The sequence below is a fragment of the Callospermophilus lateralis genome, chromosome 10, assembly GCF_048772815.1.
Source record: "Callospermophilus lateralis isolate mCalLat2 chromosome 10, mCalLat2.hap1, whole genome shotgun sequence".
NCBI lineage: Eukaryota > Metazoa > Chordata > Mammalia > Rodentia > Sciuridae > Callospermophilus > Callospermophilus lateralis.
This window is the reverse complement of record NC_135314.1, coordinates 131,980,827-132,003,886: the sequence shown is the minus strand read 5'-3', so window position 1 is coordinate 132,003,886 and position 23,060 is coordinate 131,980,827. Positions and strand designations below refer to the sequence as shown.

The 23,060-nt window shown below is 41.8% G+C and overlaps 1 protein-coding gene across 8 annotated transcripts in view; it reads left to right on the top strand.

The window, feature by feature from the left end:
* Window positions 1–888: 888 nt before the first annotated feature.
* Window positions 889–23,060, top strand: part of Dag1 (dystroglycan 1) — a 63,934-nt gene continuing 41,762 nt past the window's right edge. For 2 of the 8 annotated variants that reach the window (XM_076867351.2, XM_076867354.2), the window contains exons 1-3: window positions 889–1,176; window positions 7,438–7,514; window positions 8,994–9,050. The gene's annotated coding sequence lies outside the window, so the exon portion shown is untranslated. Of the gene's footprint in view, window positions 1,318–7,437; window positions 7,515–8,993; window positions 9,051–14,277; window positions 14,365–17,996; window positions 18,095–23,060 lie in introns of those variants that run through there. The other 6 variants (XM_076867355.2, XM_076867353.2, XM_076867352.2 and 3 more) reach the window with 6 other exon arrangements.

Below are 23,060 nucleotides of genomic sequence, written 5' to 3'. Positions count from 1 at the left end.
ATCGAAGGCCAGAAGGTAACCATCCGCCTCTCCCCTCTTGGAGGAATAAGATTTCTGTGGGACCTTAGGTGTATAAAGAACTACTTTAGAACTTTCCCCTCGAAAGGAAGACAGACCATAGCAGAAACCACCGCCTCTCCTCTCTTCCCCATCCAAAGAATGCAGGCCACGGGGAATGAGTGACCCTTGCCAGCAGATTAGAGCTATTTCAGGCGCCTGAGGAGGAATTGGACTCTAGAGTTCCAGGCAGAAAGAAGGGACAAGGTTTAGGTCTGTTGTGCATATGGATCTAGCAGGTGGGCTAGCTTCCAGACCTTGGCCTCAGTTTCCCTATCAGTGTAAGGGCACAGCAACAAGTCTTTATCCTTCGCAATTTGGAAGGCACTTTCTGAGTGTTTCCATGGTCTAGAAATATACCTCTTTATTTTCCTTCGAGGGAATTTAGGAGTGCCGAAGGCAGTCGAGGATGGCCAGTTGTGGCTGGGCTAGTTCGCGGCTCTGACCATTCTGGGCTAGTCTTCAATTTTTTGCGGTGCTTAGAGAAGGAATCCAGGGTCTCCTGAAAGCTAGACAAGCGCTTTACCATTGAGCTTCATTCCCAGCCATCTCCAGCATCCCTGCTCCCTTCCGTTAATCTTTAAGGCCCCAAATCCTAAGGTGGGGTAGGGTGCCCTTCCCCCATTCCCACTCCGGAGGGATCCAGGCCACCCAGAATGGCAGGGCGTGTCCTAAGACTGACCTGGCAGGCCTCGGGGGAGGGGCTTCCATGGCTAGGTGTGGCTTCTTGGGTGGGGGCGTGGCGGGCCAATGAGTAGAGAGGCACGGCGGGGGCGGGGCCTGAGCACGGGTGCGGCGCGCTGCGGGGCGGCCGACGCTGGCAGAAGCGGGCGGCGCGCAGACGGCCACTCGGCGCCGCGCGGAACTGGCCGCCGATTGGTTGCGGCACTCGCGTGTCAGGCGGTTGCTAGGCTCCGGCCGCGCGCCCCGCCCTTGCGCTCGGCGCCCTCTCACGGCCCGGTACGTGCTCGCGCGGAGGCTGCGGCGCGGTTCTCGCGCTCCTTGGGTTCGGGGGCGGCAGCGGCGGCAGCTAGGTGCCGACTCCCTGGGGAGCGGCGACGGTGGCGTCTTGGTGCTAGTCGGAGCGAACACCTGCCTCTGCCCTCTTGCCTCCGCTTGGTGAGTGCACCGCGGGTCCTCGCCACCGTGCCTGGCTTTTCGGCCCCCATCCCTGCTGCCGCTGAGCAAGCCTTCCGTGAAACACCTGCTGCTGTTCGATTTCGGACCGGGGCGGAGACACAGCTACGGACGTCCTTGCGGGTGAGGAGGTGGCGCTGCCTGGTTGGAGCCGCCCCTCTGTTCCCGGTCCTGCTGGCAAGGGCTTGAAGCGTTCGGCGGCGAGGCCTTGGTATCGCGCAGCGGTGATGGGCCAGGCCTTAGCTCGGCCCGCGCTCCTGGGAACACTGGGCCTTCGCGTTTGCCGCTGGTTTGTGCGGCCTGCGGGTGGCCTCCGGGGTTCCAGTGGGGGTTGCAGCCCAAGGACTGGGGCGTTGAGCTGGGAAGGGTGCCGCCCCCGCCTCTCAGTCAGAGGTGCTCAGAGCCTTGGGGGTCCCTCCCACTCGGTTGAGTTGTTTTTGGAATCCTACTTTCTATCTTTTCACTTGGTATTTGAAACACCAGGTTCACTGGATAGTACATTTGGGAGATGTCCCCAGAGGAAATGCTGTCTCAGAATCCTTTTGCCATGAATCCCAAGTTAATTTCTCTTACAAACAAAACTGCTAATTATAAATGCAACTTTTTTTCGACCCGAGTTTAAAAAAAAAAAAAAACAGAAAAAGAAAAAAATGCAAGTTTTGATCTCTTCACCTTAAGATGGTTTTAGATTTGTAAATTGAGTTACTGCAGGATTGGTTTTAATGGTGAAGATGAATTTTGACTGGTCTGGTTAGAGTTTGAGCCAGTACCTTTATAGCCTAGGGTTTTAACTTGAGCCTCTGGCCTGCTGTTTCCCTAAATAAGTCGTTCCTGGCATGGAAGCCAGATTCCTTGAAGTGAGGTTGGTGTTTATAGGACATAAATCCAGATAAAGAGTTGGATGTGCTTCCAGGTGTTTTGAAAAGTCTGGTGTAGATGGGGTATTATAATTTTATCAGGTTGTGTTATGCTTAGTGTTCAGAGACATGATAATTTTGGAATGTTCCGGTTCTAAAAAAGAATTCGACCTTAATACATTTGGAGACATAAAAATCCATAGTTTGAATATGGAGGATTGAAATTTTTTTTTTTTTTTTTGGCCTGGAAGCCAAGGAAGTCTCGTAGCATGCATACTTTACAGGAATCTAAGGAAGTGTTTCTTGGAGGAATAAGATTTCCGTGGGACCTTAGGTGTATATAGTGTGTGAGCTTACTGTGGAATACTGTGTAAAGATAGGAGTGAGCAGTGCTATATAGATAAAAAACACGTGATTGGAACATTAAAGCTTGTGTTAATACGTGCCTCTGTTGAGAGCATAGGGCAAGTCCTAACTCTTTTAAAAAACTGATTTGTCAAAATGCTTTCATTCATTTAGCAAATATCTGGCTTCACTACTTGCCAGATTCTGTGGTAGATCCTGGGCACCCACATAACAGTGTCTGGTTCTGCCTTCAAGGAACTCAGGTTGGGGAGCAGTGGGAATCAGAGTACCCGTGGTTCACAATGACTACCCAGCACTCCTGTAATACCAGTAGCTTGGGAGGCTGAGGCAGGAGCATCACAACTTCAAGGCCAGCCTCAGCAACTTAATGAGGCAATTTAGTGAGACCCTATTTCAAAATAAAAAATAAAAAGGGCTGGGATATGGCCCATTGGTGAAGTGACTTAGGTTCAATCTCCAGTACAAAAAAAAAAAAAGTGACTGATCACAAAATATGCTTACTCGATAGCCTGAAGAGAGAGGGAATTCCTGAGCCAGTGGCCTTCAGGGCCTGCAAGAAATTAGTGGGGGACATCAGGGTCTGGATACTGGGAACCACATGTATATAGGCACCTAAAATAGTGCCTGGGAGTCTTCCAGCTTGACAGGTGTGAGCTCTGGGTCCTCCTTGTTTAGGAGTTCCAACTTCATATTCAGGATGCGGCAACCTTTTAATCAGTGAAGTGGCATAATCCAGATCAGTGTTTAGAAAGATATTGCTGGTAGACACTTAAGGAGTGGCAGGAAGGAGGTCAGGACCTCTGGCTTTAAAGTCATCCAACAGAAGAGAGAGGAGTGGGGAGGAGCCATTTAAGAACAGAGGCTGAAAAGGTAGGCTGAGGGAGGAGGCTACATTCAGGAATGTATGGGCAGGAAGTCTAAGCATGACCAAGAGATTTAAACTACTTTTCTTTTTTCTTTTTTTAATATTTATTCTTAAGTTTTAGGTGAACACAATATTTTCATTTTGCATATATGTGGTGCTGAGGATCGAACCCAGTGCCTCGTGCATGCTAGGTGAGCACTCTATCACTGAGCCACAACACCAGCCCTTAAAAACTACTTTTCAAGACTGGGGGCATAGCTCAGTGGCATAGTGCTTGCCCAGCATGTGGGAGGTCTTTAGGTTCAAACCCAGCACCAAAAAACAAGAACAGCTCTTTACTTCTGGATGTGGTGACTCACAAACTGCTGGTTTCTGTTAAGCACTGAGAATAGTTGGGTTTGGAGGGGCCCTTGGTGGGGTACTTAGAATGGAGTTGTTACATAGGATTTAACATTTCATTGTTAAAAAAACTTCCCTCCCACCACGTGGTGTGGTGGCATACGCCTGAATCCCTGTTCTCATAATCCCAGTGTCTGGGAAGGCTGAGGCAGGAGGATCACTAGTTCGAGGCCAGCCTCAGCAATTCAGAGAGACTGTCTCAAAAAAATAAAAAGTCTGGGGATGTAACCAGGGGTAAAGTGCCCCTGAGTTCAGTCCCCAGTATCAGAAAACAAAACCCGGGGCTGGGGATGTGGCTCAAGCAGTAGTGCGTTCGCGTGGCATGCGCTCACCTGGCAAGCGCTCACCTGGCATGCGTTCGGCCCGGGTTCGATCCTCGGCACTACATACAAAGATGTTGTGTCCGCTGAAAACTAAAAAAAAAAAAAAAAAAATTCTCTCTCTCAAAAAATAAATAAATAAAATAAAATAAAACCCAAACACCTTACCTCTCTCTCTCTCTCTCTCAAAAATAAATAAATAAATAAACAAATAAATAAATAAAATAAAACCCAAACACCTTACCTCCTACTTGTACCTAGGACATTGTATTTTCTATGAGGCACAGCAGGTGTCTTAACCTCTGTGAGTAAGATGTTCACCCTTGTTGAAACAGACTTTTTGGGGGGGATTTAATTCAGGGGCACTCGACCACTGAGCCACATTTCCAGCCCTATTTTGCATTTTTTATTTAGAGTCAGGGACTCAGGTTACTTAGCCCCTCACCATAGCTAAAGCTGGCTTTGAACTCTGGATCCTCCTTCCTCAGGCTCCTGAGCCTCTGGGATTACAGGTGTGCATCACTGACTGAGGCAGATGTTTTTTACCTCACAGTTGTGGCATCTCAGCTCTCTAGATGTGATGGACTTAATATTAAGTTGCAATTGAGGGCCTTCAGAGCACATTCTGATGCTTATGAGAAACCTTTATACTGACTGAGGAAAATGAGACATACAACAAATAACATACCCAAGATCATACAGATATTGTGTGGCAGTCAGGATTTCAACCCAGGTTGAACATTTAGCTGTCTATACCCATCTGCATTTGTATTGTATCACATTGGTAATGATGCCCTTGGTTGGGTCATCTCTGATGAAGAATCAAGCGTAGGTATCTAGTGGTAGGTATAAGAAAGGATGATGTAGGAAATGTGATAAGGGAACCCATGTGGTAGACTTGGGGGAACATGTTGTGAGGGACCATTCTCAGAAACCAGGGCTTGGCAGAGTCTTGGGCCACATTCTGGTTGTTCCTAGGACTATGTTGAAGGAAGCCAAGTAGCTTGGGTTCTATGATGGAATGTATGGGCATACTTTAGGGGAGAACTGTGTTTGAGTTAGACCTTTAGGAAGGGTATTGGTTTGATTGGTGAAGGAGTAGTGGCAAGGAGGTCAGAACTTTGTGGTAGAAAAGAGGTTAGCAGAAGAAAGTGTTGGGGGAGAGAGGACTGGGCACCTTTGTTGGGTATTCTGGAAGGCTGGAAATTACAGTTATGCAGGAATGGGCAGTTTTGAGGGTTTTAGAGCACAGCTGTGGTGGGATCTACTGGTTTCAAAAATGTTAGTCTCCAGTGTAAGTGCAGAGGCTGGACTGAAATGGAGGCTAATTGGTCACTGTTGTGGTCCATTGAGGAGATAGTGGATCTGAACAAGGACAGTGGTCAGCAGTGAGGTGGAGATAAAGAGGTTCAAGACAGTGAGTCATGTAGATTTCAGGGGCCTACTAGTGAGTGGAAGGGCAGGAGATGACAGAAGAGAAGGACGTGTGACAACATCAGCTATGTGCTGGTGAGAACTTGAGTGACTTAGAATAAGAGGGGCCCACCAGATTGCATGAAGAGAAGAGAGGAGTGCTTGAGTCTGGCAGGGAAGATGAAGGGATGAGGGGCTATCCTTTTGTAGTGCTAGGGATTGAACCCAGGGCCTCATGTATACTAGTGCTCTACCACTGAGCTACACTCCCAGTCCCCCATAGCCTTTTTTTTTTTTTTTTTTTTTTTTAATTCTGGGGATTGAGCCCAGGGGCATTTAACCACTGAGCCACATCCCCAGCCCTTTTTATTTTGAGACTAGGTCTTGCTCAGTTGCTTAGGACCTCAATAAGTTGCTGAGCCTGGCCTTGAACTTGTGATCCTCCTGCCTCAGTCTCCTGAGCTGCTGGGATTACAGGTGTGTGCCACTATGCCAGGCTCTATCCTTATTCTTTTTTGGGGGGTTACCAGGGATTGAACTCAGAGGCACTTGACCATTGAGTCACATCCCCAGCCCTAATTTGTATTTAATTTAGAGACAGGGTCTCACTGAGTTGCTTAGCACCTCACTTTTTGCTGAGGCTAGCTTTGAACTCATGATCCTCCTGTCTCAGCCTCTGGAACTGCTGGGATTACAGGTGTGCGCCGCAGTGCCCAGCCTCTACCCCTATTCTTTAAGATAGCTGTCATCATCTTATGCTCATTTAAATAATGGTGCGAAGTTTGATTAAACATCCAGATTCCCTTATGTGCCATTTAGACTTGAGCAGTTGCAGACTGTGACTGCTTTCAGGCTACAGCCTTCAGAGTGTCACAGAAAATTAAAAATTGTATGAACATTAGGACCCAGATGAGGACTAAAATGAGAATATTGAACTTCAAAGGAACTCAAAAGTGGTAATTAATTAATACTATGTTTTTCCATGTACACCTTCAAGTTTTTTTCCCTTTTTTTTCAGGAACAAGTTTTCTCCTTTCATTTAAATAGCATATCTAGGGGTTGGGATTGTGGCTTATCGGTGGAGCGCTCGCCTAGCACAGAAGGGACCCGGGTTCGATCCTCAGCACCACATAAAAATAAAGGCATTGTGTTGGGTCCATCTACACCTAAAAAATAAATATTAAAAAATAATAGCATATATATGCCTTTCTATTTGTTATGCTTTTGCAGTTTTTTTTTTTTTTTTCTTTTGGTACTGGGGATTGAACCCACATGCACTGTACCATTGAGTTATGTCATTCCCAGCCTTTTTTGTTTTATTTTATTTATTTTTAGTTTTTATTTTGAGACATGGTTTCACTAAATTGCTGAGGGTGGCCTCAAGCTGTGGTCCTCCTGCTTCAGCCTCCTGGATAGCTGGAATTACAGGTGTGCGCCATTGTGATTGTTGTGCCTTTGCTTCTTAATCCCCTTTCTTTTGCCTTTCCCTCATTGACATTGCAGACCTGGAATAAGGTGGTGGTGAATAAATTAATGATTTATCTGGTCATTTCACAATAGGTCTTTGTCCATACCTTTGGGCATTAAGGCAGTTTTTCTTAGAGTCACATAACTTGCTTTGCCTTTTGATCATCTCTCTTCACTCTGATCATTAGTCAGTAATACTGCTCAAATAGCAATTTCTATAAATAGGGACTTAGAGTAGTTTACAAAATTACACCAGCCAGAAGGCTTAATTTAGCCTTAATGAAAAGGCTTTCCTGTTTTTCTATTTCTTTGATTTGATAGTGAAGGATTTTCTTATAGGATCACAAATTGAGGATGGCAAAGTTAGTGAAGCCAATCTGTAATAAAATTTGGATGAAGCTTTAGTAGTATGCTGAATTCTCTCTCTCTCTCTCTCTCTTTCTCTCACACACACACACACACACACACTCATTTTGGCTGTACTGGGGATTAAACCCAGAGGTGCTCTACCACTGAGCTATATCCCCAGCCCTTTTTATTTTTTATTTTGATGCAGGGTCTCACTAAGTTGTCCAGGCTGGCCTTGAAATTGCAGTCCTCCTTCCTTGGCCTTCCGAGTTGCTGGAATTACAGGTATGTGCCACTGCACCTGGAGGGAGAACTGAATATCTTTATATTACGTGTCAGGAGGTACATTTAATAGTGTTGAGACTGTTTCTCAATTACACCGTTTTTTTTTTTTTTTTTTTGTACGGAGATTAAACTTAAGGGTTTAGTGCCAAAGAACTATATCCCCAATACTTTTTTTTATTTTTTAGCACTAGCAGGTTAAACCCAGGGGCTCTTAACTACTGAGCCACATTCCTAGCCCTTTTTAAAAAAGTTTTTTGAGACAGAGCCTCACTAATTTGCTGATACTGACCTTGAATTTAGAATTCTCCTGCCTGAGCCTCCTGGGTTGCTGGTGGTGTATGCCAGGCATCTGCTCTGTTTATTTTTATTTATTTATTTTTAAAGAGAGGGGGAGAGAGAGAATTTTTTAATATTTATTTTCTAGTTTTCAGCGGACACACATCTTTGTTTGTATGTAGTGCTGAGAATCGAACCCGGGCCGCACGCATGCCAGGCTAGCACGCTACCCCTTGATCCATATCCCCAGCCCTGCTCTGTTTATTTTTGTGACAATGTCTTGTTAAGTTGCCCAGGCTGGCCTTGAATTTGTGACCCTCCTGCCTCAGCTTCCTAAGTGACTGTGATTATAGGTGTGCACCATTGAGCCTGGTTAGGTTACAACTTCTTAAGCTAATTGTTTTGGCGATTGAAAGCTTTTTTTTTTTTTATTGATGATCAAACTCAGGATTTCATGAATATTAGGCAAGCACTCTACCACTGAGTCACATCCCCAACCCTTTTTATGTTTTTTGAGATAGGATCCTGCTAAGTTGTTTAGGGCCTTGTTAAGTTGCTGAGACTGAGTTTGAACTTGAGATCCTACTGCCTCAGCCTTCCAAGCAGCTGTATCCATGTTCGGCTTGAAAGCTAGTTGTTTTTTAAAATATCACACTGTCTAGTAGTTCCAGCACTAAGGATGGGAAGTGGATAGAATCACTTGAGCTCACATGTTTAAGATGAGCTTGGGCAACATAAACAACACTCTGTCTCAAAAAAAAAAAAAAAAAAGGAAAATAATGGAAAAATAACATTGTTTAAAACACATTGGTAAATAAATAAATTAAAAAAAAAAGAATTAAGGGGGGAAAATAAATAAATAAATAAAACATATTGGCATAGCACACTGTAATCGCAGTTAAGGTTAGCCTTGGCAACTTTGGGAGACCCTGTCTCATATGTAGCTCTGTTATATAGCTTGCCTGGGTTCAATCCCAAGTTATTGGGATAAAACAGGAATTAATTTATATCTTTGAAACTTCATAATTTTTAGTCTTGAAAGGATTGTTCAGAAAACATTTTTCTTAGAATTATGACCTTTGACAAAGAAGTGTGACTAATTGGTATAGTCAGGACACTGAAGTAACATTTCCTTCTTCTTGGTGGTGTAATTCTGTTTTGGTTGTGGGCATTCACCAATATTGCTTCCTTCTTTTCCTGCAGGGCCTCTGCTCTCCAGGAAGATAAACTTTTTAAAGCTGCCTAGCACTGGGAGGTGAGGTAAGATATTTGGGGAAAAAAAAAAAAAAAGATATTTCTGCAAAACATGATGGATAATCATGTACTTGGCAAAATGATTAGTCACAGACATTTAAAACAGTAATAGTGGAGAGAAAACTCTGTTAAATAATATGTATATATAGAGCTACATTCCCAGACTTATTTTTTTACTTTTGTGCTGAGGATTGAACTCAAGGGTATTTAATCACTGACTTACATATGCAGCCGCCTCCCCCTTTTAAAAAAAAAAAAAAAATTATATATATATATATATATATATATATATTTTACAAAGTTTTGAGATTTTATTTCTTATGAAATTTGAATTTTATTTGTTCTAATTAGTTATACATGACAATAGAAATACATTTTTTTGACATGATACATAAATGACGTATAACTTCTCATTCTTCTGGTTGGATATCATGTAGAATCACACCAGTTGTATAATCATATGTGCACATAGGGTAATGTTGAGACAGGTTCTCACTGGGTTGCTTAGGGCCTCACTAAGTTGCTGAGGCTGGCCTAGAACTTGCAGTCCTCCTGCTTTAGCCTCCTGAGTTGCTGGGATTTCAGGAGTGTGCCACCATACCCAGCCAGACATTTTCTTTTTTAATTTTTTTTTAGGTTGTAGATGGACAAATACCTTTATTTTATTGATTCACCTTTTTTATGTGGTGCAGAGGATTGAACCCAGTGCCCCACACGCGTAAGACAAGCACTCCACCGCTGAGCCATAATCCCGGCCCCGACTTTTTATTTTATTAAATAGGAAATACAGGGCTGGGGTTGTGGCTCAGTGGTATAGTGCTTGCCTAGCACTGGATTCAATCCTCAGCACCACAATAAAAGTGAAATAAAGATATTATGTGTCTAACTATAACTAAAAAATAAATATTTAGGGAAAAAAATAGGAAATACAACACATGGTACAAACTTAAAAGGTACAGAAGGATTATACAAGAAAAAATTTTTTTCTTCCACCCATCCCTTTAATTTCCAATTCTCCTTCCTAAAGAGGTATGATTTTTTTATTTCTTTTTTTGGGAGGGGGTTACCAGGGATTGAACTCAGGATACTCGACCATTGAGCCACATCTGCAGCCCTATTTTTTATTTTATTTAGAGACAGGGTCTCACTGACTTGCGAAGCTTATGCTGAGGCTGTCTTTGAACTTGTGATCCTCCTACCTCAGCCTCCTGAGCTGCTGGGATTACAGGCATGTGCCACTGTGCCCTCTGATTTTTTATTTTTATAGTCACATAGAGACTGAGTCTCAGTGTTGCCTGCCCTTGGGGACATGTGCGCAGATCCATTCTTCTTGAGGCAGTCGGCCTTTAGGGGAGTGTACCAGTTGAAGGAGAGCTCAAGGACAAGTGAAACACTGAAAGGATCTATTATATTCAGGGAAGCAGTAGCCAGTGCCCAGCTTGGTTCCATATTTTGGTGTTTGCTTTTCATTTCTGTGGAAGTTGTTTTTCTACATGAAGTGTGGGAAATTCCTTTTACAGAATTCTTTCTACTAATTGATACATATGCATTGAAACTGAATAATGGAATTTGAAAACATTCTTCTTGTTTGATTTTGCAAGTATTCTGGTTATCTCTGTTTTTGCCTCTTCACTGTGCAGGAAGTGTCTTCTACCTCCAGGCATCCCAGAGGTTGATAGGGGATTGCTTAAGATTCCAAGGTTATCTAGGGCAGAAATGAACCAGTTCTGTCTTGGTTGTCATAAATACCTTTCTTAATTAGTTCTACTGTTTTTCAGGTCTGGGTTGATTCTCTAGACAGTTTTTTTTTGTTGTTGTTGTTTTTGTTGATAGACCTTTATTTTATTTACTTATTTATACGTGGTGCTGAGAATTGAACCCCGAGTCTCACACATTCAGGCAAGTGCAGTACCACTGAGCCACAGCCCCAGCCCCTCTCAAGCCAGTTTTTGCCAAGAAAAATGCTGTAGCCAATGATGGAATTCTAAATAGCATTTCCTTTTTATTTGAATATTAATCAGATCCTGGAACACCATCTGTTTTTGGGGCCTTGATTTCACTATGGAATATTTCCATAAGACATTAATCTTATTACTATAAATGTCCTGTGCCTACTACTTCTTGGGATGGTAGATTGTCTTTGCACTCAGATCCACCCTGACCTCAGGCAGACATGTTTACTTCATTTTGGTTATTGTCCCAGGTCTAGTGGCTACATCTGGTGATGGCTTTTTTTTTTTTTTTTTTTTGATAGTTGTAGATGGACACAATGCTTTTATTTTATTTGTTTATTTTTATGTGGTGCTGAGGATTGAACCCAGTGCCTCACGCATGCCAGGCAAGTGCTCCGACACTGAGCTACAGCCCCAGCCCCTGATTTTTTTTTATAGTGGAGTAATTTGCTGAATGGCTCTTGAATAGGGTAGACTCTGGGTCTAGGGAAAAATAAGGTATGATATATATATATTTTATATACACAAGTGTGTGTGTGTGTGTGTGTGTGTGTGTGTGTGTTTGTATTTTTTTTTTGGATAGTACTGGGAATTGAACCCAGGATCTCTCTCACTGAAGTATGTCTCCAGCCCTTTCTATTTTTTACTTTGAGACAAAGTAAAAAAAAAAAAAAAAAAAAGCTCTTTGATTCTCTTACTAAGTTGCTGAGGCTGGCCTTGAACTTGAGATCCTCCTGTCTCAGCTTCCTGAATAACTGGGATTATACACGTGTGCCACCATGCCTAACTGAAAAGTATCCTTTATATTTTTAGACCTTTAAGCAATATTGGAAAGATTGAGTTGACTGGAGAAATTTAGTAGGAGGAGACTAGAACAGCAACTCTTTATTAAAGATCTAAAAATAGATTTCATTAAAGTCATAAATAGATAACAGTAGGATTCCTGTTTCACTCTTTGCTGCTCTGGGTTTGTGCTACTAGATTTGCTTCTGCTTACTTGCACCACCGCATCTGAATATTTTCTTGGAAGGTTCAGTAATATACACCTAAAACACTGAGTTTACCAGTCTGAAAATATTTGGTTTCAAAAAAGTGGTTTAGAAAGTGACTGGAGTCTTTGGTGTAGGGAAAAAATCCTTAACAGAAAAAATCCTTACTTGCAGTGCCAGCCTTGAGCTGACAGGGCCTGTAGAGAGTTCCCTGACTTCTCAAAGCCCTGAGATTTTTTTCTCTTCTAGTTGGATATTGCTGATGAGAGGAATCTCCTGTGTGTGCCATCTAAGCTACCTGATTCAATCAGATGCACCTTAGGTCACCCTTCTATTTTGGGTGGGGGAAGTGGGGTCTCCTTTTGGTTCTAACATTTGGAAAAGATGATAACTTTCTTCCTGTGTAGGCGTCATATGCCCCAGGCTGCCTGTGCCCTTTCTCTCTGTGTGAGGAGGCGGAGGAATGTCCTGGCCTCCCTTCTTCCATCCTGCTATGGGCTTCTAGGGAGAATGGGGCCCATTGTGATTTCAGTGTCAGTTCTGTGCTGTGGCCTCTCTGTCCAGTCTGCTTTGGTCACTGGGTGAGGAAATGGGAGACCAGCAAGTTGTTGCTTCTTAACATTCTGCCCTGTTGTGTAGGAGTGTTCTGGAGGATGATACTTGTAATTTGTTTGCTCTCTGATTTTTGTAATGTCCCCCCGCCCCCTTCTTATGCTGCCGCTGGGTGGTATTGAATCTAGGGCCTCAGCCAGATAAAGTGTTGGTGAGCAGGTGAGCACTTTATTGCTCCCAACCCCTCATTTAAAAATTTTTTTTGGTACTGGGATTTAACCCAGGGTGCTTTAACCTATATACCCAGCCCTTTTATTTTTTATTTTGAGACAGATTCTTACTAAGTTGCTTAGGGCCTCACTAAGTTGTTGAGACTGACCTCAAACTTTAGATCCTTCTGTCGCCTCAACCTCCTGAGTTGCTGGGATTACAGATGGGCACCACTATGCCCAGAAATGGGTTAAATTTAGTATGGAAGGTGTGAACCTTACTCCACGTAGTCAGCATTTTCTTTAGAAACTTGAAACCTGAACTATTTGGAGCTTCCTGACTCTTTGAGGGACAAATTGAGCTCAGAGCATTTTGGTGAGCCTCAGGGTGTAAGGAGGACAAGGATACAAACACCAGTGTCTAACTTCTGAGTAGAGAATTGTTGTTCTAAAGGATGAAAGTTAGGTTTTAGCCTCTAGGTGATGAAGGTACCATATTTTCTGATTTCATGTTGGGAGGAACTGGGATCTAGTTTCCCTGTGAAGACTCCAGATGAATTCCAGATAGTGGGAGACATTTAATCTCTTGACTTTTGTGCCTGGGAAGGTAGAACTTATTGATTTTTATCAGATAAAAGAATCATATATACCACTGGAGAGGGACTAATAATAAGCTCTAAATGCCCTCTCTAACTCCTCTGATAGGAGAGGTGGGGCAGAACGGAACTGGCTGGGGAGAGAAGTCCATTGTATTGGAGCTGAGTAGGTTCCCAGTAGAAACAGAATTAATCTCTGTGTGGAAGTAAGTCCATTTTTACCATAGGTACTACAATCCAGATTCCTTATTATTGTGAGGAGATTATTGACTTTGGTGGTTTTATTAGCTTCACATGTGGGGTGGAGAAAGCAAAACACCCAGTGGTGTATATAGTGAGGTCCATTCTAGTCTGCTGGTATAATCTGTGTCCTAATGTGTTCTGTGTGTATCTAAGCATAGAAATTCACAATCATGATGCTGGGCGTGGTGGTGCACGCCTGTAATGCCAGCTGCTCAGGAGGATTGCAAGTTCAAAGCCAGCCTCAGCAATTTAGTGAGGCCCTAGGCAATTTAGGGAGACCCTGTTTCTTTCTTTTTTTTTTTTAAGAGAGAGAGAGAATTTTAATATTTATTTTTTTAAATTTTCGGCGGACAGAACATCTTTGTATGTGGTGCCGAGAATCGAACCCGGGTCGCACACATGCCAGACGAGCGCGCTACCGCTTGAGCCATATCCCCAGCCCCAACCCTGTTTCAAAATTAAAAAAAAAAAAAGGTGGTGGGGCTGGGGTTGGGTTGTGACTCAGAGCTTGAACTCCCCTGGGTTTAATCCGTGGTACCAAAAAAAAGAAAAAAGAAATTCACACCCATGAAAAATTATGAATAAGTAACTGGATTAAGATTATTTGTAATTTACAACGTACATTTTAAGGTTTTTTTTTTTTAGAGAGAACTTTAATATTTATCTTTTAGTATTTGGCGGACACAACATCTTTGGTGGTGCTGAGGATCGAACCTGGGCCGCACACATGCCAGGCAAGCGCGCTACCGCTTGAGCCACATCCCCAGCCCAATTTTAAGGTATTTTTTAATCAAGTATTTTTTTTTTCTTTTTTTGGCTGTACTGGGCATTGAATCCAGGGCCTCTTGCATACATCCCAGCCTATTTTATTTTATTTTGAGATGGTGTTTTGCTAAATTATCCAGGCTGGCTTTGACTTTCAATCTTCCTGACTTGTCCCTTTTTTTTTTTTTTTGGACTGACTGTAGAACCCAGGGTACTTTATCACTGAGCTAAATCTCTAGACCTTTTAATTTTTTATTTTGAGATAGGATCTTGCTAAATCGTTGAGAATCACTAAGTCGCTGAGACTGGCCTCCAACTTGCCATCCTTCTGTCTCAGACTCCTGAACTGCTGGCATTACAGGTGCATGTCACCACACATGGCTTAACCTGGTATATATTTTTTTAAAGTCTTTTTAATTTACAATTTCCTCTTCTGTTCTTTTTCCTTATTGTCTGCTAGAGAATCCAAGTCTGAAGAATTCCCTACAGCCCAGAGTTAGTATTTCTTGGTAGCTTTTTCTGTATTTCCTGTGAGCTAGCACCTGGATCCAGAGCCTTGGATCAACTTCAGGTTTAGTTCCTTTGGTAAGGCTGGAAGTGGTTTGAGTCTTTTCTTCAGGCATGCTGTCTTTCTCTTGTCATGTACTTTTCTCATGATAGTATCTAGAACACTAATTTTGCGGAGGGCCATGGGGCCTAAGGAGAGGCCGGCCCACCAATCCTCATCAAACCAGTCTCCTCAGCACTGGTGTGTCAGGTGTTAGAAGAGGAGAAACCTGGATGGTCCCCTATGATCTCATTCATAGAGTTGGGTTCACAGCACTGAACCCTTCTTAAGGCCCTTCCTTCCTCCTGATTCACATTGCCCCTCTCTCCTAACTTTCAGCTTTTTTTGCCCTGGATTATCTGTCCCCTGTCTTGTCCCCTCTTCAGCTTTCCTCTCTTTCTTTCCCTTTTTGTTTTCTAATGTTTTGATTGGAAAAAGTTGTTTGAGGATTAGGGAGAGGGAATTCTCATACTGCTTGATTGCTCATCATCTTGGGGACTATGGATGCCTTGATTTCCTCATCTATAAAATGAGAGGTTAGTCCCAGTGATTTAAATGGTTTCTTCTAAATCTGTCCTATTATATTTCATTTTACAAACTTTTTTTTTGTAGTGTTGGGAATCGATCCCAGATCCTTGGACTTACTAGGCAAGCGCTAAATCATGAGCTACATCCCCAACCCTTTGTTTTGCTGACTTTTTTTTTTAACATGTTAGAAAGATTTTAGAAGATTTTCTTGCTTCTCCATATAGGGCATAGCTTCCTCATAACTACTCTAGGCAAGGTGGTTTGGGTGAATAAGGGGAAGGCTTTGTGGGCTGTGGTCATGGCCTCGCTGCTAGTCTCAAGTTCTGGATACAGAGATTTGCCTCATAGGATGGGATATTTTAACACATGTTCCTATAGTGTCTTTGTTTTGCTATTATTTTTCATTTGAAGTTTTATTTACTAGCTGGGTGTGATGGCACATGCCTGTAATCCCAGCAGCACAGGAGGCTGAGGCTGGAGGATCGAAGGTTTGAAGCCATCTTCAGCAATTTAGCCAGGCTGTAAGCAACCTAGTGAGACCCTGTCTCCAAAAAAAAAAAAAAGCTGGGGATGTGGCTCAGTGGTTAAGCGCCCTTGAGTTTAATCCTTGGTACTAAAAAATAATAAATAAAAAGTCATTTACTTTGTATTTAAATAATTTTGAAGCCAGGTACATTCAGAGTTTTGCATATTGTATGTCCACCTACCCAGTAGCTTAAGCCTAAGGTAGTAGGTTTTTTGTGTGTTTTTGGTGGTGCTGAGGATTAAACCTAGAGCCTTGTACATATTCTACCCCTAAGCTACACCTCCAGCTTCTAGACCAGGTTTTGTTTTCTTGTTTTGAATTCAAGTTTTCTGACACAAGGAATTTCAGAATGTCAGGAATTCCAGAGCCTGGGAGGCATGGGCCCTTTTGGAAGAAGGGCTGGAGAGGCTTCAGGGCATGTTGGGAACTGCTCAGTGTCATGCTACCAGCCAGCATCAAACAGGGTGGTGAGGGGAGAGGGCTTACTCTTCTGTATGAGAGATTTATATCACTATCTTTAAAAATTGATTATCCAGGGCCATGATTGTGGCTCAATGGTAGAGTGCTTGCCTAGCATGTGTGAGGTACTGGGTTTGATCCCTGGCACCATGTAAAAAATTAAAATAAAGGTATTGTGTCCATCTACAACTAAAAAAAATCTTTTTAAATAAATGATTATCCAGAATTTGGAGAGATCAAAGCCACAATTGTGTTTTGTTATTGAGCTTGTAAAGCTGTAGTTAAGGTGTATTTTCTGTGTGGGCTCCTCTGATGTTCTATAATATTTATGATTGACTAGCAGCAGTGGTCCTCAGGAGTCCCTTTTGGGTGACTGGCAGGTAACAGGCCCCACACAAAATCATCCTAGGCCAGAGGCTGAGTTTCCTCATTTCTCACTCTTTGAAAATCTCTTACATGAATAAAGAAATTTCATTGAGTCTCCTAATAACCTAGTAATGTTTGATTTTGTTGATGTCACTATTTTTTTTAAACTGAAGCATAATTTACATGTAAAATGCTTGAATCATAAGTGTTCAGTTTGACATATTTTGTGCTTTGGTGGTAGGAATCTCAAACTCTGTTGTAGGTACTAGTTTCTGTTGGGTTAATTGTTCCTGTGCACAAGTTAGGCTGATCTGAGAGAAAGGTGAGAGGTGAAAGTGGTATGATGGGTACCTATATGTTTAGGTACATAGCTATCTGTTCTAGGTACAGATACTCTCATGGGACACATTATTCCTTCTCCAGTGTCCCAAGATCCTGAAGAGTGTGACTCCTGTCATTCCTTTTATCATCATCCCTGCCTATCATTCAAAGGATGACAGGCAACAGAGTTAGATTTAGACATATGATTTAGTAATGGTTAATGTTTTTCAGACCAGTGGAACTATAGTATGAAGATTAGATTTGGGAACCTAAAATAAAATACTTTTACTCTAGAGAATAAAAATACTATTTAGACTCTAAGAGGATTGATTGCAAGTTGCAGGCCAATGTGGGTAACTGAGCAAAACCACATGGAAAAATGAAATAGGGCTGGGGATGTAGCTCAGTGGTGGAGCAAGTGTGAATGAGGCCCTAGAAAAAAGAATCACAAATGCCTTATTATTTTGAATAATTAGCTTATAAATTGTTGTTATTAATTGTGGGACTAGGGGATTGAACTCAGGGCCTCATGAATGCTAGTGAAATACCTACTTTGAGCTACATCCCCAGACAAAGCCCATAAATTCTTTTATTTTTGTGCTGAGATCTTGCACTTGCTCTACCACTGAGCTATATTCTAGCCCCCCCTCCCCCCCCTTTTTTTTTTTTTTTGGTACTGGGGATTGAACCCAGAAGCATTTTTTTTAAAATAGTTTTTTAGAGAGAGAGAGAGAGAATTTTTCAATATTTGTTTTTTAGTTTTTGGCAGACACAACATCTTTGTTTGTATATGGTGCTGAGGATCGAACCAGGCCTTTTGCATACACATCCCCAGCCCATACCCAGAGGCATTTTACCTTCGAGCTGCATCCCCAGCCCTTTTTATTTTTTATTTTAAGACAGGGTCCCACTAAGTTGCTTAAGGCCTCACTGAGTTGCTGAGGATAACCTTGAACTTGCAGTCTTCCTGCCTCAGTCCCCTTATCTGGGATTACAGGTATGTATCACTGTGCCTGGCTATCTGGTCTTTTTTATTTTATTGTGAGTCAGAGTGTTGCTAAGTTACCCAGCCTGGATCCTTGTGATCCTTCTTTCTCAGCCTCCCAAGTCACTGGAATTATAAGTATGTGCCACTGTGCCTGGCAAGTCCATACATTCTTGATAGCAGTTTTCCTCTGAGGTATTCAAGTTTGACTAGAAAAATAGTGCTGTGTTTTGATTCATTAGTCACCCAGAAGCTCCCCCTCCTGTGTTCTCATGCTGTCTAACTATTAAGTACCTCACTTTCAGGATGAATTTATGACCTCTGTTGCCCACCATACCCGTTAATCAAGCAGTACAAGGAGGGCAAACTGCTATTTCTTGTTTCAATATGCCCCACTTGCCGCCTCCTTCCATTTCGTGTTTTTTTTTTTTTTTTTTATACTTTTATCCCACTTATTTTTATGTGTTGCTGAGCATTGGACCCAGGACCTTACATGTACTAGGCAATTGCTCTACCACTGAACTACAACCCCAGCCCCCATTTTTCATGTTATGGATGAAAGAGTTTGACAATAACTCAGTATTAATGAAAGTAAGGGAAATGTCATTCATATCTTTAGGTGGGAGTATATGTTGGAAGGCATTTTGCCAGTATCAATTCCAATGTACATAGCCTTTGTTTTTGATACTAGGGATTGATTGAACCCAGGGGTGTATAACACTAAGCAACCCCCTGCCCCCAGGTCTTTTAAAAAATTTTAAATTCTATTTATTTTTTGGTACTGATTAAACTCAGAGGTGCTTTACTCTTTTTTAATCTTTTTTAAAAATATTTATTTATTTTTTTTAGTGTTTAGGTGGACACAATATCTTTATTTTATTTTTATGTGGTGCTGAGAATCGGACCCAGTGCCTCACGCATGCTAGGCAAGTGAGCTACCACTTGAGCCACATCCCCAGCCCTAAATTTTTTTTTTTTTTTTTAAATGTCTGTATCAGGTTCTTTTTTTTTTTTTTTTTTTTTATTGTTGGTTGTTCAAAACTTTACATAGTTCTTGATATATCATATTTCATACTTTGATTCAAGTGGGTTATGAACTCCCATTTTTACCCCGTAGACAGATTGCAGAATCACATCAGTTACACTTCCATTGATTTATACATTGTCATACTAGTGTCTGTTGTATTCTGCTGCCTTTCCTATCCTTTACTATCCTCCCTCCCCTCCCCTCTTCTCTCTCTACCCCCGCTACTGCAGTTTGTATCTCCCCCTTGTATTATTTTTCCCTTTCCCCTCGCTTCCTCTTGTATGTAATTTTGTATAACCCTGAGGTTCTCCTTCCATTTCCATGCAATTTCCCTTCTCCCTCCCTTTCCCTCCCACCCCTCATCCCTGTTTAATGTTAATCTACTTCTCATGCTCTTCGTCCCTACTCTGTTCTTAGTTACTCTCCTTATATCAAAGAAGACATTTGGCATTTGTTTTTGAGGGATTGGCTGGCTTCACTTAGCATAATCTGCTCTAATGCCATTCATTTCCCTCCAAATTCTATGATTTTGAAATTTTTTAATGCAGAGTAATACTCCATTGTGTATAAATGCCACATTTTTTTTATCCATTCGTCTATTGAAGGGCATCTAGGTTGGTTCCACAATCTTGCTATTGTGAATTGTGCTGCTATGAACATCGATGTAGCAGTGTCCCTGTAGCATGCTCTTTTTAGGTCTTTAGGGAATAGACCGAGAAGGGGAATAGCTGGGTCAAATGGTGGTTCCATTCCCAGCTTTCCAAGAAATCTCCATACTGCTTTCCAGATTGGCTGCACCAATTTGCAGTCCCACCAACAATGAACAAGTGTACCCTTTTCCCCACATCCTCGCCAGCACTTGTTGTTGTTTGACTTCCTAATGGCTGCCAATCTTACTGGAGTGAGATCAGCCCTAAAATCTTTATTATTTATTTATTCTAATTTGTTATATAGGACAGCAGAATGCATTTCAATTCATAGTACACATATAGAGCAGTTTTTCAAGTCTGGTTGTATACAGAGTAGAGTCACACCATTCATGTCTTCATATATGTACTTAGATTGATGATGTCCATCTCATTCCACTGTCTTTTTAACCCCCCCCCTTGCTTCCTCCCTTCTCCTCCTCCTCCTTTGCCCTATCTAAAAGTTTCCTCCCATGTTCCCCCAACCCCATCCCCATTATGGATCAGCATCCTCGTATCAGAGAATACATTTGGCATTTGATTTTTTTTAACTCCAGCCCTTTTTATTTTTTATTTTGAGACAGGGTTTTACTAAGTTGCTTAGTTGCTGAGGCTGGCCTCAAACTCGTACTTCTCCTGCCTTACTCTCTGTAGTAGCTGGTAGTACAGGTGTGTACCATTGCACCTGGCTGTAAATATCCTTTGACCCAGCATTTTCACATCTAGAATTTTTAAAAATAATATTTATTTATTTATTTATTTATTTTTTAGTTATAGTTGGGCACAATACCTTTATTTCACTTATTTATTTTTATGTGGTGCTGAGGATCAAACCTAGGTCCTCGCACATGCTAAGTGAGTGCTCTATAGCTGAGCCACAGCTCTAGCCCACATGTAGGATTTTTATCCTCAGATTTGTTCCCAGAAGAATGTAAGAATAAGGTGAGAGAGCACCACTGAGAGCAGAACTTGCAAGATACATAAATACTTGAATATGTCACACAAAGGCAGAAGCAAGTGAGGTGGAGCCTCACAGGGGCTGAGGACTCCCAGTTCTAATCAGTTTAAAAAAGGAGCAGGGCTGGGGTGGGTAACCCAGTGGTGAAGCCTTAGATTCAGTCATGAGCAAAGAAAAGGGACAGTTATGAAGTATATGATACTATTTGAGAATGAAATAAAAATAGATGGGTGTAGTGACACATGCCTGTAATCTCAGCTACTCAGGAGGCTGAGGCAGGAGGATCACAACTTCAAGGCAAGCCTGAGCTGTTTAGCAGGACCCTGCCTCAAAATAAAAAGGACTAGGGGGCTGGGTTTATGGCTCAAGTGGTAGCGCGCTCGCCTGGCGTGTGTGTCGGGGGGCAGCAGCGCTGGGTTCGATCCTTAGTACCACATAAAAATAAAAAATAAAGATGTTGTGTCCACTGAAAACTAAAAAATAAATATTAAAAAATTCTCTCTCTCTGTTAAAAAAAAAAGGGCTAGGGATGTATCTCAGTGGTAGAGTGCCCTTGAGTTCAAATCCCAGTGCCAACACACACTAGACACAGACTTTTTTCTTTTTTCTTTCTTAAAGTACTGGGAATACTTACTTTTTAAGTACTGTCCAATCTCATCTTGAATTCCTAGGCTCAAGAGATCCTCCAGCCTCAGGTTATTGAGCAGTTGGGATTATAGGTACTGGTTACCATGCCTGGCTTTTAACTTTTTAATGGTTTTCTTTATTGTACAGAAATTTAAAATTTGAATCCAAACTTTTTTCTTTTTTTCTTTTTTGTTGTTGGTGCTATCCTGGGCTCTTATAGTCTTTTTGCCTCAGCCTCCTCACTAAGCCTGGCTCTTTTCTTTCTCTGATTGATTGATTTTGTGATACCAAGGTTTGAACTTCGGGGTGCTCTACCACTAAACTACATCCTCAATCCTTTTTATTTTTTTTATTTTGAGACAGGGTCTTAGTGAGTTGCCCAAGCTGAGCTCAAACTTGCTATCCTCATGCCTCAGCCTCCTGAGGAACTTAATGTAGCTAGAATTACAGGTTTGTGCCATCACACACCACTGTGAATTACTTTAATTAAGTTATAGGAAAGGATAGAAAACTGATGGTATCATTGTGAGGCTGACTGGCAAATACTGCATTCTACTTGCCTGTGTCTTTCCTTTAGCTCTGGCACCTCTCAACTTGGTGATGATCTGATCTAGGGTTTTTTTTTTTTTGGTTTTGTTTTTCCCCCTCCAGGAGTGAAGGCTCTTGGGAAGGGAAAATTAAACTATTTTTAAACTAAAGCAAACAGCATGATGTAGTAATTTCAGGCTCCAGTGTGACATTTTCTTCCATTATAACTCAGGTTACTTTTAAAACAAACAAAATCCTTTTTTTGTATGTTTTGTTTTTATAGTGCTTCCAGAGGAAAATGCTTCCCCTCATAAATTTGAAGGGCTTCGGGTCATGGTAGGATATATGTGTGAATAGTACTATTTAAAGGTTTGGTTCCTAAAACTCAGAATCCTAGTGGATAAGCATTGGGGTGTTCAAGTGAGTGGTAGGACAACGGTTATATAGGTAATCGTGGTATACAGAGCTCAACCTTTGCTTTACAACTGTTGGTAAGTAGCCCTGTGCTTTTGGGGAGGTCCCAAGGTGGGTGTTGGACCTTGCCCCATTTCCCTCTTAACTACTTTTTTTTTTTTTCCCATTTTATGTCTATATTTTTTATGACTTTTGGAGGGGTAAATTATATTTTTGTAACTTTTTGGGGTATGGCTTCAAATTTATAGGAAAGTTGAAATAATTCAAGGCGTTCCTAAGTATTCTTTACCTAGGTTCACCATTTGTTTACATTTTGCTTTGTCCTTCTGTCTTTTCTATTTGTAATTTTTTTTTCTTGAATCATCTGTAAGTAATTGGCAGACATCATACCTCTTTATTTTATTGTCCCCCTTCCACTACCAGCCACCAAGTACTGGGCATTGAACCCAGGGCTTTATGTAAGCCTCTACCACTCAGCCTCAGCCCTCCTTTTATTCCTGAATATTCAGTTGTGTATTTCCTAAGAATGAGAACATTGTTTTATGTAACCATGGTATAGCTATCAAAATCAGAAGATTTAATGTTGGTATAACATTATAATCTACAGTCCACATTCAGATTTCCTTATTTGTTTCAGCAACGTTTCTGTAGCCCCATATGGATGCCTATCATAGAGCCAGGCACTGATTTGTTCTTATGATCAGCTCTCATTGAGGAGGAGAGGTGCCTTGCAGTTTT